The 20,210-nt window shown below is 38.5% G+C and overlaps 1 protein-coding gene across 2 annotated transcripts in view; it reads left to right on the forward strand.

Annotated features, from left to right (window-relative positions):
• The window catches only part of nrg3b (neuregulin 3b), a 614,555-nt gene that overhangs the window by 243,004 nt on the left and 351,341 nt on the right, over positions 1–20,210 (forward strand). The gene's annotated exons all lie outside the window — the stretch shown is intronic.

The following is a 20,210-nucleotide window of genomic DNA, read 5'->3' on the forward strand; positions in this document are numbered from 1 at the left end:
TCATGTTCATGTATCTTCTAATGAGCCATATGAGCCACCCTTGTGCAACCACACATAACCACTTTTTCTACAGCCGCTCTAATAATAAAGATATATGCCCTAATGTGTACACGTGACAATCCCTTCGCTTTTTCCTTCTCCCATTGCACCCACTTTATGCAATGATGAAGGCTTTAGGGCAGTGGTGCCCAAAGTGAGGCCCGGGGGCCAAATGTGGCCCGTCAAGTTGTTTGGTGTAGCCTGCCAAAGGTTGGCCTCCCAAATCGAATACATATCCATAGTGATCTTATTCTAACCTCACGAGGGGTGATATCGTATATATGAGTCCGATATCAACAAAAAAAATATCAGATTATACTGTCGTGCATCTATACTTTCTGATTTTAGCTCCACAACAGCCGTCACTAGCACTGTGGTGCACTCACGATCACAAAACTCCTTAACTTCAACAGCCAGTCATTTTGGTCTGTGCACAGATTTTTGCCAATTTTGTTTTGATGTTACCAGTACCTTTTTTCGCCAACAATACAATCAATTTATCATTAAAAGGTAACCAATCATCACATTTTCCCCACCCGCCATCACATTTTCCCCTGTCAAACTCCCCGTCCATTGTGTCTCTTTTGTCTTGATTTTAGTGCACACGTTAATGCCACAGGGATCTCGAAACCAGGGAATCATTATTGGACTTTTACAAATGGCCTCCAACCTCAGAATTTATCGTTCCATACGAAGGGACTCCAACCCGTTGCTTTTTTAGGCGAAGATCAACGACCCAGGGTATTATTTGCTTACTCGAAGCAGCCCGTCACGGTAGTCTAGACGCAATGATGTGAGTTGATCACTATTTCACAACATTTATGTAGAGGCGGGTAAGGTCAAAAAATACATTCAAAATTCCTATAATACTACAATTCTGTCCATGTGGTCCAAAACAGTGTTTGACTTACAGACTTCAGGACAGACTCCTAATGCAAATTTTACAAAAAGGCTCTGCTTTCCTTGATTTCTGTTTTAGGCCTGGTGAGTCTGTCCAGAAGAGTGTAAGAGACGTCCAATCCTCAATGTGTCATCCCGGACGAAGCCCCCAAAAATTGTTGCGCGCGACTGGTCTTCCTCTCAGGAAATAAAACACACTGGTCAATCCCAAGTTCTTTTGGATGACATATATGTTGAGTAAGAAGAACCACCGAGACAGAATAGTACTCGGCCAACTATTACTAAAGCCTTTGGAGACCAGCCCTTGCAACGCGACAAAAGCATCCGCAAGAAGAGGTCTACCGTATTTTCCGGACTATAAGTCGCAGTTTTTTTCATAGTTAGGCCGGGGGTGGGACTTATGTGTGAAATTATTAACACATTCCCGTAAAATATCAAATAATATTATTTAGCTCATTTACATAAGAGACTAGACGTATAAGATTTCATGGGATTTAGCGATTAGGAGTGACATATTGTTTGGTAAACGTATAGCATGTTCTATATGTTATAGTTATTTGAATGACTCTTACCATAATATGTTACGTTAACATACCAGGCACGTTCTCAGTTGGTTATTTATGCGTCATATAACATACACTTATTCAGCCTGTTGTTCACTATTCTTTATTTATTTTAAATTGCCTTTCAAATGTCTATTCTTGGTGTTGGGTTTTATCAAATACATTTCCCCAAAAAATGCGATTTATACTCCAGTGCGACTTATATGGTTTTTTCCTTCTTTATTATGCATTTTCGGCCGGTGCGACTTATACTCGGAAAAATACGGTAAATCCAAACATAAAGAGCCAGCTTATGTAGCGTGAAAACAGCCCCTCTCGCCCAGAAAGGAGCACAGTTAAGGCCTTCAAAACAGATAACAACTTGCCAAAACAGCTCTGTGAGCCGACCAACAGGAGCCCTTAAAACAAAACAAAGAGATCACGAGAAGACTACATAGGAAAATAGTAGCTGCTTTAAACATGATTATGGATTAAAAAAGAACACTTAAAAATATCTCATTGTCACAGTCGCTACCATGATTAAAATAAAGAATAAATAAAATCCACTTCACATTGTTGATTAATCTTCATAGCGTGCAGTGGAAGAATGGGGAAGGGGGCGTAGGCAATGTCGACAACGCTGCGGATACTTCCTGAATGTTTCAAACCACACATCCCTTGTCCGTTGCTTTTTTTCGCACTCATTTTGAGCTAGCAAAACTAGATAAATGCTGTAAAAAGGCTAAAAATTCAAGTCTTAAAAAGCACACAAGGTAGCACTTAGGTAGGTAGCTGTGCTGGCTGAATGAGTACGATGGCTGTGCTGCCGGGCACAAAGTGGTTGCATGAAACGTTCGTGCCCTGAGACAAGAGTCGTACAACAAAGCCTATTTTTTCATTCAGTCTGTAGTTCGTAGATCGAAAAGTTCATACAAAGGTTGAGATTTCACCATATTCTGAGAAATGTACCTAAATGTATTATTTTTTCCCATCAAAATTCCACAAAAAGTAACTAAGTGATACAAGACTTGTATTTCTGTCAGGTTCTGACAATTGCAAACATTTCACGTTGTACTGAGGCAAGAACTGTCAAGTACCGAAAAAGAAGCAGTCTTGTACGTCTCTTCTCTTCCATTTAATTATGCACGGTGTTGCCATAAAATGGATAAAACGCAGACCCTAAAAGGAGTCACTCGACTCATCTTAGAAGTGCCTTCTATCGGACCAAAACCACACCCAGTCCTCCATGTGTCCAAGAGAGTGGACAAGACAAGCTCAGTGACTGCCAGTCTGCAGATGCAGGAGCCCTCATGAATATTAAAATGCCGCACCACCTGCTCGTCGTACATCACGCCCCCCCCACCCTGCATCGCATTCTCGGGTCCTCAGAATTTTAATCAAGCAGCAGCGCTGGCTGACAGGGAGCCACTCTGTGGTCCACACCGCGGGAACGTTTAACTCCCGCCTTGCTGCCTCTCATGAATGTCGCTGCAGCATTGTGCCAGTCTCCAGGGAGGGAGAGCGGAAGTCCATCAAATATCAGAATATTTCCGTTCCTGGGTCTCATATTTCACAAATGTGGCCTTTCTTTCCTCCAATCCCGGATCATTTGTGGGATTTTAGGCTGTATTTGACATGGAGAAGGGGTATGATTAAATAGGCTCTGCTTCGACATGTAGACATGTGTCCTTCAAAATAAACTAAATACACAATTTCTTTCAAAAGTTGTCCACAATTATTATATTATTACCCAACGTTGATTTAGCTTTACTAGTTGTGCTGTCATCAAGGGAGTATGTTTGTTTTACTGTGATACATTTGTACGCTTTAGACCCGGGGTCAGTAACCCAAAATGTTGAAAGAGCCATATTGGACAAAAATACAAAAAAAAATATCTGTCTGGAGCCGCAAAAAAAAAAAAAAGTCCTATATAAGTGTTATAATGAAGGCAACACATGATGTAAGTGTCTATATTAGCTATATTAGCCTACTATCAAAGGCTGACGCAAATCTTCGTTGACAGAAATTTTGTATTTTAATTTTTATTCTACACATTTTTCCAACATTGGAAATCATTAGTAAAATGGAGGCTTCTCACAGGATGTGATAACTTCTGGAATGGCCAAAGGTATAGAGGTGTGTGTCCAAGTTTAAGTAAATGCCAGGCTGTCTTCTTCTAATAATATATTCCAATTTTTGCAAGCTGGGTAATGTTTGCTGTGGTCTGGAACAACATGGCACACAAACAACTATGAGAAATGCAGCCAGTATTACATACAGATAATGTGTCATGAGACATGCACATATTAATTATATACACAGAGGACATAAGTAAAGGGAATTAAATGAGCTCAAATATACCTACAAACAAGGCATAATGATGCTATATGTACATACAGCTAGCTTAATAGTATTTTAGCATCGATTAGCTTGCCTGATAAGCCTGATAAGCACTCCAGCAAATCAATACAATCAACAAAGGTCACCTCACAGCATAAAACGTTTGGTGGACAAAATAAGACAAAGGAGTGGCATAAAAAAACGTCTTTCCGTGGCAGCATCGGAGAAAGTTGTACATGTAAACAAACTACGATGAGTTCAAGGATCGTTGAAATTAGTAGGACAAAAAACGGTGCTTGCCAAATACTCATCAGTGAAGCGTGTATAACATAAACAGTGGGATTTGTAAGAATTAGGAAGGTTTATGTCATGTTTGTTCTCCTACAGAAAATATATCAAAACAAAACTTTTTTTCCATTTTCACACATCTCTGAAAGAGGTCCAGGGAGCCCTACATGTGGCTCCAGAGCCGCGGGTTGCTGACACCCGCTTTAGACATTAGCGACAAGATTTAGAGGCCTTCATAAGCGCTGTTAAGAACTACTTTAACACTATTCCATCCTATTACTCATAGTAAATAACCAGAAGGACCAACGAGTACCAGCAGATTATTATTATTTTATTTTTTTAATGAATATTTAATGATTCTGGGAAGGTCAATGTAGGTGCTTTTGCCAGAGCAATGAGACTACATTTAGAGGTGGATAGCAGGAGAAAATGCAAAGTAAAGGGGGGAGGGAACGAAGAATCCGTCATTTATGACAAGAAAATGGGGGAACCACTCAGGATACAATATTAATCTGTGTAAAATGTATAATTGCGCATCTTTTATTAGCATTTCATGATTAGTATCCATATATTAACATTCTTTATAAATGAGACTAGAATAAGCACACATCAGATTGAGGAGTGTGTGCGTGTACACCAGGGGTGTCAAACGTACGGCCCGAGGGCCGGATCAGGCCCGCGAACAGGTTTTATCCGGCCCGGGGGATAAGTTTGCTAAGAATAAAAAATGAGCCGCAATTTTTGAATGAAATAAACTGCTGTTCTAAATGTGTCCACTAGATGTCACAATAGCAATTCTTTGTATCTTTGTAGATGATGCTACATATGTACAAAAATAAATAAACCACAGTAGAGGAAAATGAGCAAACTACATACATAACATCCTGTAATTTGATTTTGATATACTTTTCTTATCTTGATGGATTGAAAATTAACACCAATGAGTTGACTGATGAACATTATCACGTAATGTATTCAGAAAATATAAATAACGACAAATAAAGATAGAATACTATTAACCGCAACATGTAAGTGTAAAAAAAAACCAACAACATTATGATTTGTACATTTTCAGAACGTGTTTGTTCTATTTTTGAACAAAGAAAACTATCTGAAGTTGTCTTTATTTTTAAGTTATCGTGCCAGGATTTCACCAGTCCGGCCCACTTGGGAGTAGATTTTTCTCCATGTGGCCCCCCATCTAAAATGAGTTTGACACCCCTGGTGTACACAGAGTTGTGTGTAAAGAGAGTTTGGCCAACTAAGCAACAGGCGCCGCCAGAATGCTACCAAGGACGTGTGCGGCTGTCGTTTTGATGTTTCTTTTCCTGACGAAATTGACCTAAATAATACGTCTATATCTAGTTCTAAATATACTCCAGCTCATAAACTTACAATAATACATGCTTTCATTTCATAAAAGTATAATTTTGTGGCCGTATTTGACGCACTCGCTGTGTTTCGTGACCAGCAGGCACTCAAACACGCACCCGTCGACGCAATAAATGTGAAACAAATACACAAAACGACCCAAAAAAACCATACGACCCTCATTTTGCCAAAATCTTCATTAGCTTTGGACCAACAATCACAGAGAAATTGTAACTTTTAAGTTAAAGTACCAATGATTGTCACACACACACACACGAGGTGTGGCGAAACTATTCTCTGCATTTGACCCATCACTCTTGATCACCCCCTGGGAGGTGAGGGGAGCAGTGAGCAGCAGCGGTGGCCGTGCCCGGGAATAATTTTTGGTGATTTAACCCCCAATTCCAACCCTTGATGCTGAGTGCCAAGCAGGGAGGTAATGGGTCCCATTTGTATAGTCTTTGGTATGACTCGGCCGGGGTTTGAACTGACAACCCACCGATCTCAGGGCGGACACTTTGTGTGAAGTATGTGAACTGTGGGGGCTGCCTCCAATGTATTTGTAATCAAAGTAACCCTCATTATGTATTATTCTAATAACGGATCTCCTTTTTTTGTAACATGCTAAGTGAATACCTTTGTACTTATTTCCTCATATTTCTGCACAATAACTCAGTTAAGGTAACACTGGGGAGCAGTAGAGAATATGGAGTGATTTTTGGTCCAGTACGTATTTTTCTTTATCCATTATTGACCTATTTCTTGTTACTTTATGTTGTATATTTTTTTATGAGATTTCCAGTACATTTAATCTATTATTACACCCAACATTTGGTTTCTTTTACTCTTACAGTGTCCGTCTATTTGTATTTAATTGACTTTCACATCTATTGTTACCAAATAGCATTATTTTAGTTTTACTGAGATTCAAAGATAGTCTGTTTTTGTTTTAATTTACCCTGTTATTAGTTGTATTAGCTTATGTGTGTTCTCTCCTGAACAAAACGCAGATGTTTTGTTGTGTGTTCTCCTCGCACAAGACGCTGTAATCGGTGGCTCTCCAGTGTTGATATTAACAACCATGGCGCCCTGTGATCACGTGAGTGCCTTTTGACCAGTCATTGAGGAAAACCGAGTTGGCCATACTATCTCTATACACCAATGGTCCCCAACCTTTTTGTAGCTTGGGACCGGTCAACGCTTGAAAATTTGTCCCACGGACCGGGGGGGATTTAAAAAAAAAAAAAAAAATTCATAAAGAAATACAATCATGTGTGCTTACGGACTGTATCCCTGCAGACTGTATTCATCTATATTGATATATAATGTATATATTATGTTTTTTTATGTTGATTTAATTCATACTTGCCAACCTTGAGACCTCCAATATCGGAAGGTGGGGGGTGAAATACTTGACTTTCAGTGAATTCTAGCTATATATATATATGTATATATATTTATTTTATTATACATATAAATAAAATAAATACTTGAATTTCAGTGTTCCGGGGGCTATCCAGTAGATGGCAGCATTGTCCTGTTTAACTTCTCCTCCGTTCATGACTCGGCCACCGTGTTCAATGGAGAAGTCTGTTTTACAAAATGTACAGGCAACATAATTACATACCCCTTCCCCTTCGAACTGTCCTGGATGAACTGAAATTCTTGTTTCCATTCGTTTTGGAACTATTTCTTCACCTTGCTCGTCGATGGCGTCGCCATGTCTGTAACTTCCTCGTTCTTCTGCTTCGTCTCCTTGTTGTGTGCGCAGTTGTGCACTCTACTCTGTAAAAGCCGTAGATGTTATGACGTCATTGGGCAGGCAAGCTGTTTATATCGTGGGAAAGCGGACGTGAGAACAGGCTGTCCCCGCTCAGGTCCGCATTGAGCTGGAGGGGGCGTGGCTTCCAGCTCCGGCTGAATACCGGGAGTTTGTTGTGAGAAAATTTCTGCCGGGAGGTTATCGGGAGAGGCGCTGAATACCGGGAGTCTCCCGCTAAAAACGGGAGGGTTGGCAAGTATGATTTAATTTAAAAAAAAAAAATTAAAAAAAAATAAATATATATATATATATATATATATATATTTATTTTTTATTTTTTATTTTTATTTCTTGCGCGGCCCGGTCCCACTGCTATACACGACTCTGGGTGTGCAGTGCCTGTTATAAACTAACCTGCAAAACAGCGGCACGCATGCATAACACGCTGTTAATGACACCGAGTGTAACGACCTGACAGGTAAAGTTTATTTGTGGTGTTGGAGTTGTACGACCGTTTGTGTGGCGGTCACTGACTGAACCTAGAGTGTGCGTATTGACGCAAGTGAATGAGAAAGAGAAAGTGAGAAGGGCCCTCATGCTGCTGTTGAGATGACAGATACAGTAGTTTGTTTTGTTGTAATTATGGAAAAAAGTGACCAGTATTGCTTGTCAGTAGTTTTCTGACGACGTTGTTTCAGTGTGGCTAAACCAGGGGTGTCCAAAGTGCGGCCCGGGGGCCATTTGCGGCCCGCAGCTAATTGTTTACCGGCCCGCCACACATTCTGGAAATACTATTGTAAAAATAAAAAAACATTAAAAAAAGTGGAATGAGGTGAAATCTAACGAGAAAAAGTTGCAATGTTGACACAAAAGCTGCCATGTAGGCTGTTTTTTTTCTTTTGTCTTTCTTTATTTTTCTTTTTTTGCCATTGCTCAAAAAAAAAATAATGACAAAAAATCCATGTTATAATGAATTATTTTCAGGGCTCCAATTACTTCAAATATTTCACTTTAAAATGTTTTATGTGGTAAATGTTGCATATATTGTGTAGTAGCCATATAAAAACATCAAAGTTTTATTTGACAAAAGTGCATAAAACCAACAAAATAATAGTTCCAGCATAAAATGGACAGATGTATCTGAAGTTGATCTCGTAACTTAAGTGTTGAAAGTAAAAGAAAAACCTAATGAAAATGTATCACTTTATGAGTGGGGCACCTTTTGGATCCCAAATATATTTAGTGATTTTTTTATTTATCTTTTCACTGTGATTACTCAAAAATATGAAAGAATTAAAATCAATGGTGTCCTGCATTATTGATCTTTTAGGGCTCTAATGACCAAATACTGCATATTTCAGTTTTACTATAAAAAAACTAAGTTGTTTTTGACAGAAAAGCCATAAAACATTTTTTAAATTTGTATTACTTCATATCAACTTGAAGTTGATTAAGAGATTTACTGTAAGCGTTAAATAATTAAAAAAAAATTATAATCTGATTTATTTTTAACATTTTAATGACTGAGACCCTTTATGGTCCCCGGGACCTCTAAAGGTAAAATAAATCAAAAATCCATATATTTTGTTATGGTTTGAAAATGAAAAATATCAAAATGGCCCCCACATGCTTTAATTTTTCCGTTTGCAGCCCTCAGTGGAAAAAGTTTGGACACCCCTGGGCTAAAGCCAACAGTATGCGATTAGCTTTTATATTTTATGAAGCAATAATGTAACCCTTAACGGGACAATAAAGTTTACCTTGACACTGAGTAACCAGTTTCGCTCAATAAAGTGACCGTTGATGGACCATCTCCTTGTCCTCTTTAAAGTGTCTCTGGAGATGTTACATCCATCCATCCATTTTCTACCGCTTGTCCCTTTTGGGGTCGCGGGGGGTGCTGGAGCCTATCTCAGCTGCATTCGGGCGGAAGGCGGGGTACACCCTGGACAAGTCGCCATTAACAAAAAGTAGCCGTTAGGGATGTAACGATGTCTAAATCTGAGCGTACCATATCGTCACGGTGCAATATTATTGTGGTATTGTCCAAAAAAAAAAAGGCTTGGTAAAAATGTCACAGTGAAGGGGAGAGGTTCTTTAAATTTCTGATCTCGGGGCCCAACTTTTTCACAACAGAGGGGCCTGGGACCCACTCAAATATTAACATAAATTATACAAACAATGATTCAATATTTATATCCAACATACAGTTTACAACCTTGTCAAATGATATGAAACCATTTGTTAATCATGATTATTATTTAACACACAAACCTTATGTCAGGCTGATTATGAAAATAAGTACCAACCAAAAACTGACAAAAATACATTTACCGTATTTTTCGGAGTATAAGTCGCTCCGGAGTATAAGTCGCACCTGCCGAAAATGCAAAATAAAGAAGGAAAAAAACATATATAAGTCGCACTGGAGTATAAGTCGCATTTTTGGGGGAAATTTATTTGATAAAACCCAACACCAAGAATAGACATTTGAAAGGCAATTTAAAATAAATAAAGAATAGTGAACAACAGGCTGAATAAGTGTACGTTATATGAGGCATAAATAACCAACTGAGAACGTGCCTGGTATGTTAACGTAACATATTATGGTAAGAGTCATTCAAATAACTATAACATATAGAACATGCTATACGTTTACCAAACAATCCGTCACTCCTAATCGCTATCCCATGAAATCTTATACGTCTAGTCTCTTACGTAAATGAGCTAAATAATATTATTTGATATTTTACGGTAATGTGTTAATAATTTCACACGTAAGTCGCTCCTGAGTATAAGTCGCACCCCCGGCCAAACTATGAAAAAAACTGCGACTTCTAGTACGAAAAATACGCTACATACAATTATGTTATGTTAAATAAACTGAATTAAGAAAAAATGTTTCTTAACTAAACTGTCAATAAAATTAAAAAGCAAATGAAAGTACAGCTTCACCACTTTAGTCATCATTTTTGCGCTTAAGAAACGTCTCTATGACTTTTGTTCCAGACTTTTTCTGTTTGAGATTGTCATTACTGCTACAAGTGGTGGAAGATCATTTTACAACTAAGTACCACTGCGGCTGTCACGCCAAATTTCTTCCCCCTACAAAAACCTTCCCCCCTATTTACTTCCGGGGCTGCGTCCAATAAAATCACAAAGTTGCCGGGGGTCCTTAACCGGCACGTGACTGTCCTGTTTCGCGCCTGTACAAAAAACAAAACAATAATGGATTTCTTCAGGTTCCAGCAGCTGTCAAAGACGAAGTATCCTTCCAGCGACGGGCAGTCAAAGCCGAAGTGCTATCGATCGCTGTCAATGACGTAAGAAGAAACATGACCACGGAAGTAAATGAAGGGGGGGGGGGGATGTTTTTGTAGGGGGAAGAAATTTGGCGTGACACGGCCCATACTGAGCGCAGCTGAATAACATATATTTTTTGGCAGCCCTCTAGGGGCCGCTGATGGCCCAATAATGATCCTCGGCCCTATGGTTAAGAAACACAGCCAGTGTGTGTCAAATGAAGTGGCAGGAATGTTAACGATTGATTGATTGATTGATTGATTGAAACTTTTATTAGTAGATTGTACAGTTCAGTACATATTCCGTACAATTGACCACTAAATGGTAACACCCCAATACATTTTTCAACTTGTTAAAGTCGGGGTCCACGTAAATCAAATCACGGTAAACACACTTAGGGCCTGATTGAGTAAAATCAAAATACTCGCTAAACAGCGAGTGCAAAATATAAAATAGCACGTACTATTAGTCGGCATGTTGCATGTGATCTACTAACTCAGTTGAAAAGTGGTGCAGGATTCTGCATGCATACCTTGGGATTTTACCACAGAGACTATCATTATCTGTACATACTGTGTACATGTTATCATGCTGTGTACCGTCCTTTGTACAACGTGTTGAACCAGTAGAATACATCTATACCAGTGTTTCTCAAAGTGTGGGGCGTGCCCCACTGGTGGGGAATAGAGACATGACAGGTGGGGCGCGAGGAACGGGAGGACTTTCACTTTACAGTTTTTTAATTTTATTATATTCTTAGATTATTTTTTTTTACTATGCTTTCATTTTCTATACACACTGTAAATCACTTTGTGATTCTGTCTGTGAAATCTGCTATATAAATAAATGTAAATTCTTATTTTTCCCGTAGGCTTTAAATTTCTAGGTAGGAGCGAAAGTTTGACAGACATAGCAACAGTAACTAATGGGGGCGGGGCTAAGCGGAGCTGTGTCCATTCTTCTCCCCTTTGCCACATCTTATCTGTGTGAGATAGGCTTTTCAGCTGTTGCTTCACTCAAAACGAAGTACAGGTCTCAGCTGAACATTGAGCATGACTTAAGAGTGGCAGTGTCAAGCCTGCAACCCCCATTTGAAAAGCTGTGCAGTGCAAAACAGGCTCATTGCAGCCACTAATGCTGGAGTACTGTAAAACTCATGTTCACTCGCCCTGTCTTGCCAAATGCATAGCTCCTCCTTTTTTTTTTCCAAAGATAGCAAAGTGGCACTTTTATTTGATTTATTATTGAACTTGATGCAAGTTATAACACTTTTATTTGATTTATTATTGAACTTGATGCAAGTTATAACACTTTTATTTGATTTATTATTGAACTTGATGCAAGTTATTTGATTTATTATTGAACTTGATGCAAGTTATAACACTTATTTGATTTATTATTGAACTTGATGCAAGTTATTTGATTTATTATTGAACTTGATGCACGTTATAACACTTTTATTTGATTTATTATTGAACTTGATGCAAGTTATTTGATGTATTATTGAACTTGATGCAAGTTATAACACTTTTATTTGATTTATTATTGAACTTGATGCAAGTTATAACACTTTTGTTTTATTTATTATTGAACTTGATGCAAGTTATCTTATTTATTATTGATCTTGATGTTATTTTATGTTATTGAGTTTGAATGTATACAACTTGATGTTACTTGATGTTCAATAAACTTGAAAATGTTAAGCTTGGCATTAGCGTTCTGTTGGGGCGATGGGGGCAGGTGGGGCTTGAAAACTCCCCCTTGTCCAAAGTGGGGGATGACAAAAAAAAGTTTGAGAACCACTGATCTATACTCAGCAGGCACAATACTTTTAAACAATGTTGAGAACTTGTTGAATTAGGTCCTGAGGTTGAGCAACTCAAACCTAACGTTGAAACAACATGCTTTTTGACGACCTTTAATCAATGTTGGGCTCTGACGTTGATATGACCATTGAAATTTGGTCATTTCCCAACCAACAACGTGGATCCAACGTTAGACATCAACCTTGTCTCAATTTACAAATACAACTATTTTGCAATGTTGTTTCAAAGTCAGTTTCAAAGGACTATTGTGTGTATAATCAACCTTGTGCCTGCTAGGTAATATGTAACACCTTTTCTAGACAACAGAAATATATGCACACTGACACCTAATTCTGCGTGTGAGGCTGTGGATCACATCTTCAGACACACCGCATCACAGGCGCATTTGAATCTGAATGATTTAAACACAGGAAAATGCAAAATGAAAGACATATTTTCATGTAGGAGATATATTACCATCTCACCAAAAATGATTCCCGGGCGCGGCACCGCTGCTGCCCACTGCTCCCCTCACCTCCCAGGGGGTGGAACAAGGGGATGGGTCAAATGCAGAGGACAAATTTCACCACACCTAGTGTGTGTGTGACAATCATTGGTACTCTAACTTTACTTTAACTTAATATCATGAATAAAAACGTCATTAAAACATATTAAATGACACCAAAAACCTTATTTTAGTCAGCCCTTTAATTCATCCGACAGCTATACAATTATAAAATAAAATTGCTGAATAGATATGAATAGATTTATTTCTGACCGTCCAAAATATTCACACACACGTACGACAGTGGATTCCCGTCTGTCCATCGCCTGTTTGTGCAGCGCGAGCATTTACCAGTAGACTGCCATCTACTGGTCACACTTATCATTACACCATGTACCAATCGAGGTCGGTAAGCAAAACCAGAAATATTCCGGACATTAGGCGCACCGGGTTATAAGGCTTTTAAGTGCGCCTTATAGTCTGGAAAATACGGTAAATTAATGGATATTAAAATCCACACAAGGCAGGGCCGGCCCATGGCATAGGCCGTATAGGCAAATGCTAAGGGCGCCGTCCATCAGGGGGCGCCACGCCAGTGCCACAAATGTTGGAGAAAAAAAAAAAAGAAAAAAAAAGTTGGTATTATTATTTCTAAATACAAAAAATAATCCCACGTCAATTAAAATGCAAAGTAAAGCCTATTTAATAGAAATATTATTTGTTACAACATTACCCCCCGCACGGTGCAATTTTTGGACGTCACCACATCAAAAAATCAACACAAGATGTCAAAACTGCCAAAACTGTCAGGTGCCCAGGGAAGAAAAAATAGAAAAGAAGAGGAGGAGAAACGAGAAAAGGACAGAGGTAGCAGGTAGGTAACGTTAGCCTACATGAAATTATTTGTCTGTTACAGAATGTGATAGTAACCTGGCTTTTTAGCATTAAGCTAATGTTACATGATTCGGCAATTGCTAATCAATAAATAGCTGGTTCTGTTTTAACGTCGGGTTAATATTGTGGAGGGGGCTAAATTGTTATGGAAAATAATAATGTAACGTTAGGTAATTACAGTACTCCCACCTTACATTCCTCAGAGACATTTGTATTAGATCTTTTAAGCAGGTGTTTTTTGTTTACATTGTTATTGCCTTCTGGTTAGCTAATGTTTGCCCTGCAGGTAATAGTCACTTTTCCACCCCTTTATATATTAGGTAATGTTGTCAGCCTAGCTGTTAAAGTGCACATCATTAATGTTAATTAAGCAATATCACATGAGAGGGAATGCTGTTTTTTAATTTGAGCACTGCTGTGATTCGGTTAAAGATAATCATAACATAACATTCTCATATAATATATTATACTGTTACTTTGCATTCGGCTATTCAGCATTTCACTGTAATGATGACAATAAATTGATTGTTAGATATTCTTTTTTTTTTTTTGTATTCATTTATTTATTCATATTTTTTTTAATCTTGTTAACTATTCTGATTGTTAATTTGCTTTCTTTAAGTAAAAAAAAAAGGTCAAAGACAAAGCTATTCGGTTTTTTGTGAGTATATACACTTCACTGCCGATGTGGGGGGGGGGGGGGCGCCACCTAAAATCTTGCCTAGGGCGCCAGATTGACACAAGGTATATTATTTATTCAACCTTGGACGAGACCGAACCTTGTATTTTAAAGAAGCCTTTGTCTCTGTGCTGCCAAACATTTTTAGGTTAGCACTTGCTGGTTGCGTGGGTGTCAGAGCTGCTTTCTGGTTCATGAGAAAGGCCAATGTGTGTGTTTGTGTGCATGTGTGTGTGCCGTGCGTGTGTGTGTGTGTCGTGGCCGTATGAACTTTAATGAGGATCCAGCTGACATGGGAGGTCAGCAGATAATTAAAAATGTGAACGGATGAAGGAGAAGGTGGGGGGTATGGTTCCCTTGAGGTTTATTTGTCTTCTTGTGGGCTGGGGCTTTATTAACCTGCTGCTTTGGATCACCATGAACACTTTGGAGTCCATCTAATATCTATGCTATACCAGCTAATGGCTACATTCGACTGTGACTCCCTATGAGTCATGAAGTCATCACTGGGAGCTACTTATTACATTATTCAAGGAAATTGTTATGACTGTATTTTTCTGTTTTATGCAGCGTTTAACATGCGCATATCCTCCAAGGCTTTTTCCATACTGATACTCCATTGCGTGCATTTTTTCATACAGATTGAGTATCGGTTTGGCTGCCCGCAACTATCCAATAATCCTACCTTAGAGGGATCTTGCATTATTACCCCTTCACCTTTTTATGTGTTTTGCGGCACACCTTGCACACAAGGGTTTTCAGTTCAGCATGGCCAGTTTCTATGAAGCCTGTAAAACATATAGCATACTATGCCTGGCCAAAAAAAAAAAAAAAGTCACCACCTGAAACGAACTACGCAAATAGGCAGGAGCCTCCCATTGGACAACAAGTTTTTTCAATATATCATAGCTTCTCATTTGGTAAACATCCATCCATCCATCCATCCATCCATTTTCTACCGCTTATTCCCTTCGGGTAAACAATTACGTTAAAAGACATATCTTTGGTTGTGTAAAATTTGTTGCCGGTAGTGGAGAGCATTAGGTCTAGACCAGGGGTGTCAAACTCATTTTAGCTCAGGGGCCACATGGAGGAAAATCTATTCCTATGTGGGCCGGACTTGTAAGATCATGGCATGATAACTTAAACATAAAGACAACTTCAGATTGTTCTTCTTTGGCCAAAAATAGAACAAACATATTCTGAAAATGTACTTACTAAACATACCGTATTTTCCAGACCATAGGGTTTTGATTGATTGATTGAGACTTTTATTAGTAGGTTGCACAGTGAAGTACATATTCCGTACAATTGACCACTAAATGGTAACACCCGAATAAGTTTTTCAACTTGTTTAAGTCGGGGTCCACTTAAATTGATTCATGATACAGATATATACTATCATCATAATACAGTCATCACACAAGATAATCACATTGAATTATTTTCATTATTTACAATCAGGGGTGTGGGGGAGGGGGGGGTAGGATATGGACAGCAAGTAGTGGACATAGAGAGAAAGAGAGACCAGAAGGTATAAGAAAAAGTATCTGCATTTGATTGTTTACATTTGATTATTAGCAATCCGGGGAGGGTGTTAGTTTAGGGTTGTAGTTGCCTGGAGGTGAACTTTTATTGCGGTTTTGAAGGAGGATAGAGATGCCCTTTCTTTTATACCTGTTGGGAGCGCATTCCACATTGATGTGGCATAGAAGGAGAATGAGTTAAGACCTTTGTTAGTTCGGAATCTGGGTTTAACATGGTTAGTGGAGCTCCCCCTGGTGTTGTGGTTATGGCGGTCATTTACGTTAAGGAAGTAGTTTGACATGTACTTCGGTATCAGGGAGGTGTAGTGGATTTTATAGACTAGGCTCAGTGCAAGTTGTTTAACTCTGTCCTCCACCTTGAGCCAGCCCACTTTGGAGAAGTGGGTAGGAGTGAGGTGGGATCTGGGGTGGAGGTCTAGAAGTAACCTGACTAGCTTGTTCTGAGATGTTTGGAGTTTAGATTTGAGGGTTTTGGAGGTGCTAGGGTACCAGGAGGTGCATGCGTAATCGAAAAAGGGTTGAACGAGAGTTCCCGCCAGAATCCTCAAGGTGCTTTTGTTGACCAGATTATAAGGCTCACTGTTATCTTTTTTCATATATTAGGTGCACCGGATTATAGGACGCATTAAAGGAGTCATTTTATTTTTTATTTTTTCTAAATGTAAAACACTTCCTTGTGGTCTACATAACATGTAATGGTGGTTCCTTGGTCAAAATGTTGCATGGATTATGTTCTACAGATCATCTTCAAGCCGCTTTCTGACAGTCGTTTCCGGATGAGCCGTTTTGTGGGCGGTCTTATTTACGTGGCTCACCTTCGACAGCGTTTTCTCCCCGTCATCTTTGTTGTAGCGGTGTAGCGTGCAAGGACGGGAGTGGAAGAAGTGTCAAAAGATGGAGCTAACTGTTTTAATGACATTCAGACTTTACTTAAATCAATAACGGAGCAGCATCTCCTCATCCGGAAACAACAACGCCGGAAATGTGTCCTGTGAAAAACCGTCCGACCAGAACTCTGATAACTGAAGTTTCTTGGGTGAATAATGTTAACTCACTATACCGGTATGTTTTAGTGCTTTCATGGCGAGTTTACTGACAGATATAAGTAAGAACTTTACACTACTTTATATTAGAAATGGCAACAGCGACGGATGAATGTCCCATAACAAGAAGATAGAGAAAAAGAAGAAGTTTATTGACTATGGCGTCGGCGCGGATGCGCGCAATTTTTCAGGATTTATACAGATCCCAAATACAGATCAGCAGGTACCAGAAGGTAAGAAACGTTGCTTTTGCATAAAATTTCAAAACAAAACGCCAGATAATGTCGTACCTTATACACACACCATAATAATACTCGTATGTTTAATGCGGCAACAATCCATCAAGCGGTGCGGCTTCATAGCTTACCAAAGTCGTACTAAAACTTTTTGATAGATTTTTAAACGCCGCGTGTACTGTTCTGTATTTTCAATGGAACGTTTAAAATGTTGGTGTTGTTTACTCGAGACATCATAGTGCAGCCTACACTTATCTCTTATGTTTGACTGCCATCTACTGGTCACCCTTATCATTACACCATGTACCAAATAAAATTGCTTCGAGGTGGGTATGCTCAACCAAACCTATTCCCTACATTAGGCGCACCGGGTTATAAGGCGCACTGTCGAGTTTTGAGGGGAAACAATTATTTTAAGTGCACCTTATAGTCCGGAAAATACGGTAATCCTCTTGGCAAAGCACTTCAAGTTAGTTGAACATTCAGCTAGCATGTCAAAATAGCATGGCTCCAAATTCCACATGTAGCAGCTTCCAGTGACATTCACCTCACTCTCTCGGCTTCCGTCTGCACCAACGTCTCATCCTCTTTTGTACTGGCTTATAGAAGCAGTAGTTCATCCTCCATAAATTCAGATTTAAAAAGATAAGGTTGTGAAGTAGAAACACACCTTTTTTGCCAGAAGTCCGACGTGCGCTGCTATGGAACGGGAAATCAATGCGGCAAAGAATCAGTTCTGGCAATGATTAAAATGACCTAAATACGGTAAATATTGAACATATTACATATTGTTATGAACGGTGTCGGTTAATACATTGTATACAGACTTCCATCCATCCATCCATTTTCTACCGCTTGTCCTTTTCGGGGTCGCGGGGGAGTGCTGGAGCCTATCTCAGCTACATTTGGGCGGAAGGCGGGGTACACCCTGGACAAGTCGCCACCTCATCACAGGGCCAACACAGATAGACAGACAACATTCACACTCACATTCACACTCTAGGGCCAATTTAGTGTTGCCAATCAACCTGTATAGACTTGCAGTGTGTATATAAAATGTTGATGGAGGCTTTTGAAGTTGTTATAGAGGGCTTTGAAGGCTACAACGCTGAATACCATTAGCCGCATTTTCCAAGCGTTTTTTTTTAATCATCTTTAAAATAAAATAAAAAAATGTGTGTTCATGTCTCTCATAATGATTGTGAACGATGGGCAAAACTCCCAAAAAGTGCAGTTTCCCTTTAACAACTCCCATCCATAATAGTGAAATCCTTGGATCGGTTGAACCAGTCCAAGATTTTAAGGACCTACTGCAAAAAAAAATGTTCAAAGATAATCTTTATGTCACTGATCTACTTTTCTGAGGAATCTGCTTCAATAATGTTTATGGCTCTCCAAGGTTCTGAATTGAACTGAATTGCTGGTTTGGGACAGATTTGGCCATGGGGCTGCTAATTGAATAGCCCTGATCTCGAGGAAGTAAAAGTCCTAACGAGGTTTCCGTAGCTGAACCTGCGAAAGCATCATTAGCGTTGCCAGAGAGGAGCAGTGTACCCACATTCGGGCAAGGAAAAAACTGAACCCAATGGGACAATTACCAGGTGCAATGAATGCCGAATGGGTACGGTTAATTGGCTTGTATTTCGACACGTGACTTCTTCCCGGAAGTGAAAACCTATAGTGGTCCACCAAGCCAAGACTGCTGTTGAGCAGCAAGCATCGCGCAAACTATCTTGGTACGCAACGGGCCTCGATCTTCCTGCAAAAAGCAGGTACGAGCAAAAATGGAATAGATCCATATACTTCATTAAAAACAGATTTGTCGAGTGATATCAAGGATTATCCACCCTATCCAATCTTATAATGCTAGACATAGGGAGACCCAAAAATATTATGTTACAGCAATCGAGACGAGATGTAACAAATGCGTAAATAATGATCTAGTGGACAAAATGGGACAGATTTTAGCGATATTACGTAGATGAAAGAAGGCTGTTTTGGTAACACTTTTAATGTGCAGCTCAAACGAGAACGTTGGGTCGAAAATAATAAAGAGATTTTTCACTGGGTTGCCTCTTTAAGGTGGTATCTTTAAATGAGTGCCAGTGTCTCGCAGGACTGATAATCAACATTTCCGTTTTCTTATCGTTAAGATGCAAAAAGTTGCTGGACATCCATTAGCGCTGTTAAGTCTTGGGCACCACATGATTCGATTCGATTCGATTCGATTCTTGGATTCAGAATCGATTCTCAATTTAAAACAATTCTCGATTCAAAATCAACACTTTTTTAATAACATTGGGAGTAAAATTCTACCCACACAATTAATAAAGTCAAATACAAATGAGGCAACAAGAGAAGTATCCAACACTTTGCTTTTGTAAAGTAAATCTGTACTGCAATTATGGGCATCTACAACAACTATAGGTATATGATTTGCCTGAGTGGCTAGCCATATACTGTATGTCTATATATGTATGTATGTATATATATGTATATAGATGTGTGTGTGTGTATATATATTTATATAGATGTGTGTGTGTGTGTGTGTGTGTGTGTGTATATATCTAAATCTATACACGTATATATATATATATATATATATATATATATATATATATATATATATATATATATATATATATATATATATATATATATATATACACACACACACACACATCTATATATATATATATATATACACACACACACACATCTATATATATATATATATATATATATATATATATATATATATATATATATATATATATATATATGTATATATATATATATATATACACACACACACACATCTATATATATATATATATATATATATATATATATATATATATATATATATATATATATATATATATACACTCATATATATATATATATATATATATATATATATATATATATATATATATATATATATATATATATA

The sequence above is a fragment of the Entelurus aequoreus genome, linkage group LG08, assembly GCF_033978785.1.
Source record: "Entelurus aequoreus isolate RoL-2023_Sb linkage group LG08, RoL_Eaeq_v1.1, whole genome shotgun sequence".
In the NCBI taxonomy this organism is placed as follows: Eukaryota; Metazoa; Chordata; class Actinopteri; order Syngnathiformes; family Syngnathidae; genus Entelurus; species Entelurus aequoreus.